Raw genomic sequence first — 16,229 nt, forward strand, 5'->3', positions numbered from 1 at the left:
AACTAAAGTCTGCAACTGATTCATTTTCCTTCGTCTGATTGTTCTCAAACTCCCTCCTTATATTCTATAGCTTTATTGTACGGACTTTATCAATCCCCTTGAAGTTTGTCTCAAGGATATCCCATGCTTCTTTTGCATAATTTGTTGTTGCAATCTTTGGGAATACAGTCTCTATCATTGCTACTTCAATAAGACTTAATGCCTTTGCATCTTTCCTCATTGACTCTTTCAAATCAGTCTTCTGTGAATTTGTGAGAGCAACATACTGAGTTGGGTCTATCACATCATTGAATCTATTAACTAAAAACTCCCACAATCATTAGCAACCATAATGGTCTTCATCTTCTTTTCCCTTGTATCATAATTTTTTCCATTAAAGGATGGTGGTTGTTGCCATATCTTTCCTGTATCTACTGCCATGACAAATATCCCAAGAAAACAAATGCCCTAACTCACTGTGGATGTGGGGCCTCAAAGCTCCAATACCATGTGAAAAATAGAAATCAAAATCATAAACTCACAACCCTAAACCTAGAAATTTCTCAATAGTAACAATTGTCGAGTGCCAGTTTTGCTCGGCACATGAAGGTGTCAAGTGGCAGTTTTGCTTGGCACTTGAAGGTGCCAAGTCATAGATTGCTTAGCACTTGATGGTGTTGAGTGACATGCAATGGGTGCCAAGTGATAGGAAGCTTAGCACACAAAGTAAATGCTCGACAATAATAGATGCCGAGTGAGCTCGGCTCCAACGGAGAAAGAGGATGCCGACTATTTTGTTCAACTGAAAAAATTTTAACTTAGGAAATTCCAACGTGAATGCTTTCACCATTAAAACCAGAGAGCCAAAGCTTTAAGCTTTCAAACAAATTACTCAAATGCGACATACAAGGGAAGAGCAATGGATTCAAGTATGCCTCCTTGCCTTCTATTCAATCTTTGATTTAAACTATTACAAAATCTGGGAGCATTCAGCTTCAACCTAATAAAACCTAAAATAACCCTAAAATGGTAAAACTTCAAACTTCAATAAACTTTAAACTTACAGCTCTTATGGCTACATACAATGGTGCCTAGAGCAATCACTTCTTCAATAGGACAAAAACAAAACAACAACTAACTCATAAAATGAACAGAGGTGTCACGTACAATTGGAGACACTGAACATACTTCCTTCTATCTCTGTAACAAGTGGATCTGCTGACCACTTTCTTCTTCTTCCTTTGCTCTACTCTGCTGAACTAAATCTCTGAATAATCTGATTGAATGAAAATGAATGTAGAAACATTCCCTTTTGTCACATTCCATTTTCCCCCTCATTTCTTATTTCAAAAAATCTCACCTACCCATATTAATTTTTTTTGGCTATTCTGCTGGTCATCAGGTGGTAGGTGGGTGTTTGGCTCCAGGGCAAGACAACCACCGCATTAAATATTCCAACATATTTTTCTCCATATGAAACCATATTGATTCAAAGGCCACAACGTCCCTTGTGACCAATATAGGTCATCTAGGGACTTCAATTGAAACCATTCTACCTATTGGCGCAACCATGTACTCTTCTGCGAAATGAATTTCCTCCTTTCTGTTAATTTTGTTCAAATAATGTTTTCTAAACCAACAGGCTAGTTTTTGTCAAAGATTATTTGGCAATGACACATTTGTTAGTTTTAGCTCAAATTAGGAAGAAAATAAATGTCAATATTTTCCCTCTAGGTCCTAGTGTAGTTGAAATGTCTTTCTCCTAACACTATTTCCATTTCCATTGTGTGCCTAGGAAGATCAACAAGATTGTTTAAAATGTCATTCCATCTTTCTTGTTTGGTTTCACCAACAAATTTTATTATTTTATTTCTGGTCTTATGATACAAAGGAATGTTGGTTTCCATTATCAGGCTCTGTAGCTCATGATTGTCTGAGAGTTTGACTTGATATTTATCATATTTGAGAATTAAATAGACCATTGATGTTTATGAATTTCAGAATGAACCCTATGAATTGAGCTCACTTCATACTGAACACAAAGTATAAAAAATCTAGATTTGTATTGATTTTCAGAGAAACTAAAGCAATTAAGTTACCTCTCGAGATTTACTTTTATTGAATGTATGTACTTTGTATGATTATTACTTGGATTGATTTTCTTAATGAGAATTTCCTTTTCCTTTGCTATCAAATTTTAAATATTGCTACATACAAAGACACCTTGGCTATTGTCTAGTCACTAGAAATTAAGTATTCAGTGACCCCACTAATAACATAATTGCCCTTATTCGGGAAGGATGTATATCATAACCATTGATAGAGGATGCAAAAAAAATGTTTAATTACACCATGAAGTTTCATTAAGAGTAAGTGTAACATATCTTTGATATATGTATGGATATAATATTCTTGAATTAAGTTCTGAATTTATTTTATTTTCATAATATTTTATGATTTTTAATAATATTTAGAGTTTTATTTCAATCCAAACAATTTATTTATTGGGCAGATTATCTATCATTATATTTCCTCCATGATAAATATGTTTGAACTCATGTTCCTGAAAAGAATTTAAAAATTATAATGTGTTATTGAGAAAATATTGTATCTTCTAGTTTGGGGTCTTACATACCCTAAGCACATTGATAACGATTTGAGAATCAACCTCAATATTTTATAACTTAATACCCAAAGTCCCACTTAGCTTTAATCCTTTTGTTATGGCCATTGTTTATGTTATATTGTTAGGGATTTTAATTAAACGCTTTTCTAGTTTAGCTATTACTTTTCCTTTATGGTTATGAATAACACAACTTATTCATGCTTTACTAGGGTTTCCCCTAGACACTCCTTCAAAATTAAACTTATAGCATGTCCTAGCTTAAAAGGAAGCCATCTATTATTTTCCCTATCCTCTTTACTCTTTGAACCACCTTTCCGTATTTGAGGTGGTATAATAAGACCATATTGATTTTTTCGAATGATATCATCTATATTGGAAACAATACTTTCTAAGAGGTTTTGGTTGCAGATTCTATCATTCATAGTTTCAACTATATTAGCTTCTATTTTATTGCCAAGAAGTTTTGGTGAGATTTCTTTGGCCTGAAAATTTCAACAATTGCATTTCTTCTAGAGTTCTCATACCACTATTGAAGGAACTATAGTTTAAATTTTTTGATAGAAACCTTTATGAATGAGTATCGACCATTGTCTTAAGTGTTCAACTAAATTTCAATGATGGCCAATTTGCTAGTTTAATTTCGAGAAGATGTCTAATCAACATTCATTTGCAAAAGAGCAATTAAGAAGGATGTGGTCAATTGATTCATCCTTTTTACATAATGTACATCTTGAAGGACCTTTAAAACTTGGTTTTCTAGTTTTTTTGTGCAATGCTACCGAAAGAAATAAAAATTTTCCTGTTATAATCTAATCTCTCTTTTTTTTATTGTTACCAATTCTAATTTCTTTATCAAATTTAAAATATGTAAATTTTGAGATGCAAAATAAATTTAAAAAATCCATTTATAAAGTTAAAATATTTTCAATTTTAGAAATCATCCAAATAATAGACAATGACTCCTAGAGTGCATTGCATTTTGAAATTAGATTTTATAGGACATTTAATTTGTAGGTCAACCTTTTGTACATGACAACATGAAAATTATGCTAATCACATACTTGGTTTAATTTGAGTTTTAATTGAATTGCTAACCACATTTTATTTTCACCATATGTTATCCCAAAACCATTACCCTATAGACATGAACTTTGACAAATGTGTCCCTTATTCTTAATACACTTAAATATGTTTTAGAGTCTATTCATTACACATAGTTATGAAACAGTTTCTCCAAAGTTTCTTTTATTGCCTTCCATTTAGATTTTGTCCAAAAATATAGGGTTGCATTGAAATATTTGCACCTAGTACTAAATATTACTTATATTTGAAAATGAAAACTACAATGATTTTTAATTTTTATGGAGGTCCTCCACCAAATATTTGGAGGTCCTTTTCAATGTCAGAGCCACCCATTCGCACTCAATGAAACATGGTGGACTCTTGAAGAACCTTTCAACTTCACCGGTAGACCAATTTGCTAACAATGTTCCTTCAAACATAAAACACTAGCCCTACATTTAAGAGGTTTTCATGTGGAACATTGAGGATGACACTGTTCTCCCTGCATATTCTGCGAAGTAAGACATAGATGTGGTTTACAGCAGCTCTTTTTAAAAAGTTCGAATCCCTCCTTGCCCTTACTATTGTATTACCTGCAATGTGAACTATTCCTGCATCTTTACAACTAAGCAAGTAGTCTAAATCACTGATATTATCATTATGAGTGCCGCTAGTCTCACTTGGAACTGAACATTGAAGTTGCTTTGATTTCTTCATCTGCATTGTATCTGAAGATAAGTCAGAAGCTATTGATGCACCGGATAACTCACCAAGCTCAGAGTCTGGAAGAACATCATTCTCTTGTAAGTTAGAATATCCTGGTCTCAAGGGCTCCTCGTGCTCTTCATCTTCATCACTCGAGTCAGAGAAGCTGTCAATCAGGGATTCCTGGTGCACATACTGGATAAGGCTCTTGATGAGTAAGTTTTCAAAATCATCTTCCCTCTTGTGCAAATCTGTGTACCCATACCTCACTGCACAGCGAAACATGTTAAGTTCTTTTGGCCGAATTCGTTTCACATAGAACCGTTCGTCTGGTGTAACTGTTGTTACAGGAAGATATTTGACACACACAAACACAACAATGGAATGAATCGCGGGCAGATGGGTGACGAAATGAGAGAAGATGGGTGGAACTCCCCGGGCAAGGTCTCTGTAAACAAAACCGATACCAGGAACCCGTACAATCCCAAGACTAGGACCAAGGCTAAGAATCCATGCTACTGGCACCTTACTTTGCATCTCATGCTCGTATCTCTTTACAGTTCCATAGTGCCAGACATACATAACAACCAGGAAGATTCCAGCTATAGCCAAGGGAGCCCAGCCACCCCGACCCACTTTGAACAGTACTGCCATGAAATAGACCATCTCTATTGATAGAAAGGTTGCTGTAAAGATTATCACGAGCAGTAAATTACTTCGCCAAACAATGAGCATGATAAGTAACATCAAAATTGTGGTGACCAGCATTACAGGAACAACAGCAATACCTGCATGCACAAACTAGTTGTAAGAAACTATTGCCAGAGCCAAACCATTATTTGATCCAGCCTCCAGGCGTAATCAAAAAATGAAGATTCGAAAATGTATAACATTTTATCAGAGGCATTAACGTATAGAGTGTGACAACATATGAGCTCTTTCTTGACTGTTTCATAACATCTTTAGGCTTTCAATCCAAAACAGAAATATGGCCGTGTGATGTACAGAATTCATTGAAGTGATTATATTACTGTGACATGAATCATCAGGAAAATCTATTTTTACACAAGATTCATGCATTGGGTACATGTTCCTACGAATGGGAATGAAATTGAAATATAGGATCTAAGATAATTACTGTTGATATGGAATCAAGAATAATCATTATGAAATTTCACTACATATTTTTCTTCGTGTTATTAGATAAAACTTCAATAATATCCAGGGCCATATGCATGAATATCTTTACATGGTAGTGTAACGGTCGTGGAAGCGTCATTTGTTCAAAATCTCTCTAAATGTTTTGAAGTAAAATTCAGAATTATGGCATATAAAATTAGAAACTGGAACGTCAATTGAACCTTAAAAGGTCATTGCTCTCATGGATGAGTCTAGTATTAAGAATGTCTTTTATGTCAGGAGTTTTATGGAGCTGATCAGGTATTATCACCAATACATTGAAGGGTTTTCAAGAATCGCTAGTCCTAATACCTCCTTGTAAAAGTAAGGAAAACAGTTCATTTGAAATGAGAATTATGATATAGCCTTACAACTTATAAACAGAAGGTAAATACTAAATAACAAGCCAACGGAGAATTTATATCTGTAGCGACTGCTGCCAGTGATGGATTAGGAATTGTACTCGTGCAAACAGGGTATGTGGTAACGTTTGAGAGTAGAAAGCTGAAAATTCATGAAGTAGACATACACTGCATGATCTAGAGTTGACCACCACAATGACAGACTGCAAAAGTGGAGGCATCTCCTTAAAGGAAAGCCTTTCGAGTTGAACACAAACCATTTAAGGTTGAAATACATTTCTACAGAGTTCATTTAAATTCCAGACAATGGAGATGGCTTGAATTGTTTTAGTTGATATGATTTTTGCTATATTCCACCTTAAGAGACAAGAAAACCATGTTACTGACGTGCCAAGTAGTCAAAGGCATATTGTAGATATATATACTTTGCAAACTACATTTAATAACAGGTTTTCAGGGCACAAGAATCATATTTGTTCTACAAACATGTGAAAAGAGAATTAGATGCAGGCTCAGATATACGTAAACATTTAGAATATAAAGCAGATTCAAATAGATTACAATATTATAATAACAGAATTTATATTTTAAATTAAAAAACTTAGCAGGGAATAATTTTGTAGGAAGGGAATATAACTCTCATGTAAGGCATCCAGGGACAAAGAAACTAATGGCTGATCTTAAAACTGTCTATTTCTAGCATAGAATGAGTGAGAGCGCAAGAGAATTTGTATCTAGGTGTCTTGAATGTCAACGGTTAAAGGTAATACACCTGCAACCTATTCAATTATTTTATTTCATTTTATAGTTGAATATAAATGGTAAGTAATTAGTATGGAATTTGTGCATAGTCAAATTTATTGGGTAAATATTTTGCAATTGATAGTTTTGCGTAAGATCTAATTGTGAAATAGGATGACCAGCCACAATGTGTGAGACAGAGTATCTCCTACCTTAAAGGGAAGGCTCCTCCTTCTCATTGTTCCTTGGAGCCTTCCCTTTAAGGTAGGAGAGACTTTATCTCACACACTATGGCTGGTCATCCTATTTTGTGACTAGATTTTACCCAAGACTGTTCGTTGCAAAATATCCATTCAATAGTTTGTTGGTAGCTCTACTGGGGACACAACGCGTATTTGAGAGCCTCATGCTTTCATTTGAAGCATGCCCATGCCCTTTTTCATTATAAATATTCATTGTAATTGTTTCGTGCATTTACCAAAGACATGTAAATGGCCCAAGGTCCTTGGGGAAATGCATTTGGACTGTTGAATCTATCTCCACCTCTACATGATCTTCATGATGGATCACGAAAGAACTTTCCCAAGTTTTTCAGTGAAGAACAACACTCTAATGAACATATTGCTGCTTTTTATATTGCATGCAGTGTTCATGCTATTGAATTGCATGTAGTGTTCATGCTATTGAATACACGGAAGTGTCTGCAAGGTTGTTCGTGGAAAATCTACAAGGCATGGCTGCTGAATAGTTTTACCATTTAACACCACATACTATCACATTCTGGGCTACCCTCATAGCCAAGTTTGAGAAAAGGTTCAAGCCTCCTGAAGATGCTCATTCATTGTTGGCTCAACTTACTTAGCGGAAGAAGTCATCTCACATGCCTATGTGTGAATTTGTTGCTCGTTTCAACAAATTGACACAAAGAATTCTAGTTGCCGCTCAACCTACAACTGCTAATTTAAAGTATTATTTTGTCAATGCTCAAATTCTTGAAGTTAGTTTTCTATTAAGGAGAGAAGCCTCAACTACTATTGCAGCTGCACAGACATTGGTGATTGAAATTGAAAATGATCTTATTCTTGCTAGGAAGATAAGGATCGGAGCAAGAGGATTTGAAGAAAGTCATCATTCTTCAAATTCATCTTCTTTGAGCGCAAGTGTGGATCCTGTAGTGCAAAGGTTAGCAAATGAGTTAGTAGTCCTCATAAATCAAATAGCTCAAGGCATGTTCTACGAAGATGTACCAAGGAGGCCTCTTCCAACTATTTCTCATAGTTCTATTCATGGAAATCAATAAAAATTAGTTTCACCATCAAAGAAGCTTGTGATTGATGAACCATTAGTGAAGACAACAATGAAGCATCATGTGTTTGAAGCTAGTGATCTTGCTATTCTCTTCCAGGAAAAGGAAGAAGACATAGAAGGCTTGTGATGAAAAGATGAGGAAGGAAACTTTTTCTTCCAAGGTTCAAAATAGTCATGTCATAAAAGTTGACAGGCAAGCAAGTTCTAATCAAGCTGAAAATGATGTAGTTATGTCTCAAGGTCATAAGCATGAGTACACTTTGCAAAAATGTTCTACTTCGAAGCTTGAGAAAGAACTTCTCATAAACAATAAAGACTTTCCCAAGTCAGAAGGTTGTCACTAGTATGTTCAGCTAGGTTTTCTTGATCATTTTGAGGTGTTGGTGATTGATGAACTAGTAAAACAAGTTTTAGTTGGCAAGAAAAATTAAGAATTTGTCGATCAAGGGGATGTCCAATTCAACATCTTGCATGGTTGGAGGCTAATGGAAAGCTAGAGATTCCACATGTTCCTGAACATGAAAATACCATTCAAGAAGACACCAATGAAGATTGTTCAATTTTTTAGGAGCAGTTTCAATTCATGGAACTTTCTTAGAGCAGTAGTACACATGATTCATCTAAAAAAGGTGAATTCTTCTATTTTTTCCAAGAGGTGTTACATCAAGCTTTGACATCATTGCTCGAATTGTTCATGGTACATCAATATGAAGTTGCTTGTGAACATGTTGCAAGCTACTAAAAAAGGGTAGCTATTTTGTTCAACCCGTAAATGGTTTCATCTAAAATTTGCATTTTCGGCTAGTTTTAATTATGTAGGTTTTTGTTTGTTGTTAATAAGTGTGTAACAAATGGTTTTTCATAACAAAAACAAGATAGTTTATAAGAGATTCATTGAAATAGATAATTGAATTCCTTTTCATATGAGATTAACCATTTTAACTATCAACAATCAACTAAAATAACAATGATCAACTAGGGTAACCATATCAATGATCAACTGAAATTACTAGTTTAATGATTAACTAAAGTAACTGTATCTATGATTAACTGAAATAACTAGGTTAACAATTAACTAAAAGTAACTATATCTATGATTAATTGAAATAACTAGGTTAACAATTAACTAAAAATAATTGTATCTATGATCAACTAGAATAACTAAATTAATGATTAACTAAAAATGACTATATCTATGATCAATTGAAATAACTAGATGAATGATTAACTATCTTTTCTACATACAAGTAAGTAAATACTTATCATGGAAAGAAGAAAAGAAATATACAAGTATCAACTAGAAGGTCTTTAGCTAGTTGTGCAAGCCTTAGCTTTTGATAAGATGAGAAGCATTGATATAGGTTTAACCTCCCAACGTTGGACCATACTTATCCTCACACAATCTATTGAATTAGAAAGACCCTCTCTACCTTAGGATTAGGCTTGGGATATTCTTAGTCCAACCACCTGAGCATCTTGGTATTTAGAATGTCCGCACACTTATGGATGGACATGTCTACATAACTGGCACCACTAACATCAAATGATAAAAAATGGCAAACATGCCTTTAAACTACCTTGGCCAATGTTTTCTGATGGGTTCAACAACCTGATCACCACTACTCGACTTGACAACAGGAAACAGTTATAAGGATGAGCATGAGCTATTAAGTATGATTAATGAATTAATTAAATCATATTTGATTCCACTTCTGTATTCTTGCAGATTCATTTCACCTCTTCACCTTTATATGGCTATACAGCTGGTGAATCCTAGGTGTTTGAAAATTCTGAGCAATCTACTCTATGCATAAATTCTAAAAAGATTCATTGATTAGTGTATATGAGCAATGTTAGTATGCTAATAGAAACCAAATTTAAATAAAGCTTCTACAAACTAAACAAAATTCATAAACTTCAAAATAGACTAAGATGAACTCTCAATTAAGAATGTGAGCCATTTTTGGACTCTCTCAATAAGAAGCTCTCTTGTTGAGTAGCTTTATCTAAATGGATAGGATGTATGCTCAATTTGCTTCCAAAGGCTTCAATGGATGATTGTGGATTTTTAGTGTGGATAGATGGCTTTAGTATGGATTTGGCTCTCAAAATAGCATTATAACTTTACTTCATGGATTGTGTTATTTTGCAAAGGGGAAGGATCCAATTTATAGGCAAGAGGCTTGAGGGATTGAGGGCTAAGATGCAAGGATGGGAAAAAGCTAATAGAGGGCTCAAATTGCATGAGAGGAGAGCACATGGATTGTGCTTCCTTACAACCAATCAAGGAATGACACATGTCACATGGTGAGAGGATGGAGGAAAGGGGAAGGATGAGTCAACAAAGGAGGTTCAAGGGATAAAATCTTCATAAAGACCCTCATAATGACTTGTAAGAGCAATAAAAGGGCTTGTAAGAGTCATTTATGACCTAGTGGACTTCATAAAGTTTTATGGTTGAGATATTTTGAGGGTGATGAGAGCAATTTTGACTTGGACTTGATTAGGAAGGTTTTAAGCTTGTTTAGACTTATGCAAATGATTAGAGGATGGATTAGGATGGTTTAGGATTAGCTTAGGGATAGGCAAGTGGATGGCATTTAATGAGGGTGGGTGAAGAAGGAGATATTTGTTAACTTTGGCTTGGGTTAGTAAGTTTTAACCCATGTTTAGGGAATGTGACAAGGTTAGGAGGGGATTAGGATTAGTTTTAAAGACATCTTCTAGAAGAGTCTAGACTTTGGATGAGGATAAAGACTTTCTAGAATAGTCTAGAATTTTCTAGGATGAGGATAAATTAGATTTTTAAGAAATAAATAAAGTTTTATTTATTTCAAGGGTTTGGGTTGAAGAGATATTTATTAAAACTTTTTTAATAAACATGAGGATTAATATTTAATCTTAATTAAATATTTTGAGTTGGGATTAGGGGTAGGAAATGATGGGATTAGCCTTTAATTAAAATTAAAGAAGGATTATAAGATTTTGGAAGAGGTTAGTGGTCTTAAGGAAATTGGCCAAGTTTTGGGCAAAAAATAATTTTTTTATTTATTTTGGGTTTTTTGGTCAATTTATTAATTAAATAATTAATAAATAAGGAAATAATGTTTAAATAAGATTTAAACATTTTTGGGAGGGATTCCTTAATTAAATATTTTTAATTAAGATAAAGGGATTTAATGGCATAAAAATAAATAAATAAATAAATAAATAAATTAATTAATAAATGATGATGTCATCAGAACTTTTTCAAAAAATAAAAATACTTTATTTTCTAAAGGTTTTTAGGTGTCTACATTTTTCCCCTCTTTGATGTGATGTCACAAGTGGCATGGCATCAAAGATAAGAAAATAAGATGCCCAAGGCTAGAGCAGAAGAGGAGACAATGGACTGTGAGATGCCCCCTCAAGAAGGCAGTGGGGAGAGAAAGCAAGGCTCGGTGGCTTCTTGAAATGTACAAGAATCTCAAATGAGAAAGGAAACTCATATGGGCAAAGAGAAGGGGCTGAATTAGCTCAAACTCTCACTATGGGAGAATGATAAAGGAGAATCAGATGCACAAGAGGAAGCAAGCTTAAGACTTTAGGGAAGGTGGAGGATGAAGGAGCGGAGCGCTATAAAAAGAATCCAAGATGGGGAGATGGATGAGGGGATTAAAAAGCTAATGCAACAAGATTTCAAAGAGTCAGATTGGCAGAAGATGGGTTTCGGAGATCCCTAGGACTAGGATTGTGGATCTCAAAAGATGAGGCTTGGTGGATTGATTTGGATTGGTGGATCCCTAAGACTAGGATTGTGAATCCCTAAAGCTAAAGGTGAGGAGTGATTCAAAGAGATACTGATGCATAAGCTGGGGTAGGAGAGACAGATGCTAGATATGGATGGGGGATAATGGAGATGAAGGAAAACCATTGAAGCTTTTTGAGCGGGGGGATACTTAAAAGAGAAGTACCACCATATAGTTGAGCACTAGATTTTCTACAGGACTATTGGTTAATTGCCAAGGTTACCAAGAACATCAAGGCCTTTTCACCAACTGTCCAAAGGACTGACGGACTGACTCAAAACAAACATGCAAGGATTGCCCTAGCATCACACATGAATCCTAGAGGAAGCAACGTGGAAACGACACTGGAGAACCCACAAGCAGAAAAGAAAAACAAATGAAAGACCTGATCAAGACCTTACACTCTAATTGCCCCATTTGTAGCATACCATGATATGGAAGATCGTGGCAACCTTGAGGAGAGAACAAGGAGATGGCTTGGAAAAGATATTTCAAGACCCAATAGGGAAGAGTCCAAATCAAAAGAAAGCGAAAATCTAAAAGATAACCGTTTGCCAACGAGATGGGTAGGACGAGGTACTAACGGACCAAGATCAAACATGAGAAAAGCTATATCCTGCAAGGACCTATCGGAGAGCACCTAAGCTAGTGAATTTGGATGAGTGATGCGTCTGGCAAGCTGAGCTAAGAAAGATAACACTTTGGTGATAGGAAATCTAGCTAAAGGATGCATTGGAATAGCTAACCAAGATGTGCGATGGGTGCAAGATGCTAATCAAGGATGAACTGACATGAACACTGGATAGATACAATGGTACTAAGCTAAAGAGAATGTACAAGCTGACATACCAAGATATTTACAAGCTGAAGCTGATCAAGATAGTTACAAGCAGGCAAAAGCTCAGGATGATAGGATAGCGAGATGGTTCGATGTTGTGCAAGATGCGAAAGCTAAGGGTGGGGTGATAGCAAAAGATATGGATTTGGCAGGATGCATCCAATGATGATGAGAGATTTTGTGACCAATGATAGCTAGAGGAGCAGGATGAGATGGCTGGATAGGATGGTAGATAGCTAGGATTATGATGGATATAAAGAGATGACATTTGGTTTGCATGAGGATAGCCTAGAGCTAGATACCAATGACAAGGGAGGATGGAAAAGACAAGATCTCCAAGGAATATAGTGCCCTCAATCAGAAGATAACAATCGGAAGGAGGTCTTATGATGGATGTGATAGGATTGAAGCTAGGATGGAAAAAGCTTAAGGGGCTAGGGAGATGGATGATAGCTGAGATGATTGGCTGAAGCTGCATAAGATTAGTGGATGGTGTGAGATGGAAGCTGAAGGATGGAGGATAGGTGGATAGATTGGAAGATGGAGTTGGATGTCAAGAGATGACCAAAAGCATGAGGGTGATAGCCTAAGCTGGGGATGGCAGGATTACGCATGACGCTTGTTTGCCAAGTTTTCATCATGGTACTTGTCCAAGGTGCTTGAATTGCCAAGTTTTCACTAGTGAATGCTTTATTTTTCTTTTCTTTTTTGACTTTTTGACTTTGGACTTAGCTGAAATGATTTTGGCTTTCTTCAGCTATTTTGGCTTTTTTGGGATTTTTCACTGGCTGTTGGAATGTTCAATTTTGTTGCTAGCTATTGGTACACCGGATGTGTGATTTATGCAATAGATCGGATTAGATGGGATTGATGGTAGGAGATGGAGGAATGAAAATGTTGGAAAGGAGCATGAGATGGGGATGCTTGCAAGAGAAACATTGGCACATGTTGGAATGGGTGTGAAAAGAGCATATGGGGGATAGATGGTAGATGCGGGCGTGATGGAGGATTTGTGGAAGCGTGCTTGGGAATATAGGCACCCAAGATGGAGTTAGGAGATGGGGGACATGAGTCACTAGATGGGGGATTAGCAATCGTGGATGCCATTATGCATTGGGTTTCAACTTTTTTCTTGGGGATCCACATGATTTTGGATTTTCTTTTCATAGGCTTTTGCATTGTTTTGCATTCTTTGATTGGATTTTTCCTTTTTGGAGTATGTCTTTTAGAATAGACATATGATTGCCTAGGATGTGGATTTTTAGCTTTATGCATTTTGAAGTTGGCATTCACATTGCTGTGGTAAGCTTTGGGAAGATGGTTAGGAGAAGCTTTGTGAGATGGAGAGGATATGAAAGAGCATGTAGGGGGATGATGATGGATGATGTGCCCTGATATGTGCCTTTGTTGATCTTGCATAGAAATGGATGGAATAAGATTTTTATGATGGCTAATAGGAGGATGGAGGATGGTAGATTTTGGGACATAGAGACCCAAAATGGATTTAGCGGATGAAGGGGGGATATGGTAGGTTGTTTTGGGTTGCAAAGATGGTGGAGGGGGGATGACATAAGATTTCTTGAAGGAGTGATTGTAGGCTGGCATGGTGAGCTTGGAGATAGGCTTGGTTTGGGGGTGTGGTGTACCAACACCTTTAGATGGTGAGCCTTTGGATACATATCCAAGACCATGAAATCCTAGATTTTTTTGTGCAATAATAGGCTCTCTAATTCCTTGCTCTTGTGGTCCTAAACCTTGACCTTGATAATGCCATCGATTGAGCATTTGAACAAGATGAGGAAACTTTTTGCTTGCAGAAAATGGTAGAAGTGATTTATTAGGTGTATTGCAATGGGGAGATATTGTTCTTAATTCTTCTGCTGAGAGAGGGCCACCGTGGATGAATGTAAGTGAACCAAGAGGGTAGATTATAGATGGTGGAATAGCTTGGATAGGTGGTAAGATGGAAGCATGGAGCAGGGGAGATGGAAGGATAGGATCTTGATGTAGCTGGTGGGATGACAAGATATCTTGTAGTGGAGGAGATATGGCTCGAGGTTTTGGAGATGGAGGAGATGGTGACTGCAATATGGATGGAAGACATGGTATGATGATATCTTCATTTATGCTTTGGGGGATATCAACATGCTTTTGGGCAGGATCTTGATAGGATTGGTTTGGAGTGGATGGTGCGATAGGAGGTGAAGGGATGGATTCTTCAAAGGTAGCGGATGGATAGATGGGAGATTCAGTAGTGGAGATGGGTGAGTAGAAGATGGATGCATAAGGGTCATTACGAGAGATTTGGGAAATGATTGGAGGCGATGTGGATAGGATTTGAAGGGATTTGACAGGTGGTGGGATTTTGATGCTTGCGGGAAGTGGAAGGATTTTAAGCAATTTGATGGATGGTATGGGGATGATAGCTATCAGAGATGGAGGTGATATTATAGATGGGGAAGCTTCATCACTAACTATTTCACATGGTTGGATTAGATGACATGGCTTATCGACTGTTGGAGGCAACTTTTCTTGTATTTCCTCTAGGAGATTCCTTGGAGACTCGTGTGTCGAAGGTGGAGGTGGATTGACAAGATTAGCTAGTGTGATGGGGGTGGAAGATTGGAAGCTTGGTTGATGGGGTGATGGAGGGGAAGCTGGAATATCAGATGGCATGACTAGATAGTTTGGAATAACTCTTGGATTTTGGGGGATGGTTGGTGGAATGTTTCTAAGGCTTTCAATATACCCATCATAGTCAACAAGATTTTCATCATCATTGGAATAGGAGGTGGCGGGAGCAAGGACAATGCGACCAAACACATCATGATAGGATTGGTACTTCATGCTTTGATGATGAGTTTGATGGGGATGGGGTCTTGCATATGGATGAACATGGAAGCTCATGGTTGGATTTGGGTTAAGCATAGATTTTGGATTGGCTGATGAAAGATTTCCTAGGGAGAGTCAAAGTTGCATGACAGACCTAAGGAGGATTGGCTAGAGATTTTTGGTTGTCTTGTGGGTGGACGACTTCAAGGGTATGCTATCAAAAAGTGAGAGTTTTGCTTTCCTATGTGCAGGATTCGGTGGTGGTTGTGTCAACTTGAGGATAGAATAATGATCCTATGGGCATGACACGAGATTGACCACTTGTGGATCCCAACCTTTAGCTCAAGGTGATGAGGGATGCAAGTGGCAAAGCTAGATTACCCTAGACAATGCTCTGTCAGAGGGATAACCTTGGTGAGATTGGTTGATTGGTAGGATAGATTGATTGGATAGCAAATTTTGGCAAAGTGACAACAACTCATTAAAGGCTTGGGTGATTTTGGATTGGGTTGCTAGCTGGCTGGGGGGATGATTTGGATGGACTTTGGATTTGGGATTGTTCTAAGGCAAAGAACTAGATAGATTTGGTTGCATCGGGGGAGCTTGGATGATTTTCTGATAAGGCAGTGACTACGCTAAGTATGCCTTGAGTTGGGAGATTTCTACTTTTCTGAGATTTCGACCAAAATTGGCAAACATTCATTCAAAAGCTATGAACAAACAAGTAGACAAAAGTTTCGAGCAAGAACATCAAACACACCAACATCTTAGGAAGCTTTCTACAAGGATGAAATTTGGTTTAGCTAGGG

The 16,229-nt window shown here is 36.7% G+C and overlaps 1 pseudogene across 1 annotated transcript in view; it reads right to left on the minus strand.

The window, feature by feature from the left end:
- Nucleotides 1-4,099: 4,099 nt before the first annotated feature.
- The window catches only part of LOC149559120 (putative potassium transporter 12), a 92,381-nt pseudogene continuing 80,251 nt past the window's right edge, over nt 4,100-16,229 (minus strand). The window contains exon 8 of the transcript XR_016364768.1: nt 4,100-5,160. The product of XR_016364768.1 is annotated as a putative potassium transporter 12 (transcript). The remainder of the gene's footprint in view (nt 5,161-16,229) is intronic.

The sequence above is a fragment of the Cupressus sempervirens genome, chromosome 5 (assembly GCF_028749045.1).
Source record: "Cupressus sempervirens isolate cs-2001-9-10 chromosome 5, ASM2874904v1, whole genome shotgun sequence".
Taxonomy (NCBI): domain Eukaryota; kingdom Viridiplantae; phylum Streptophyta; class Pinopsida; order Cupressales; family Cupressaceae; genus Cupressus; species Cupressus sempervirens.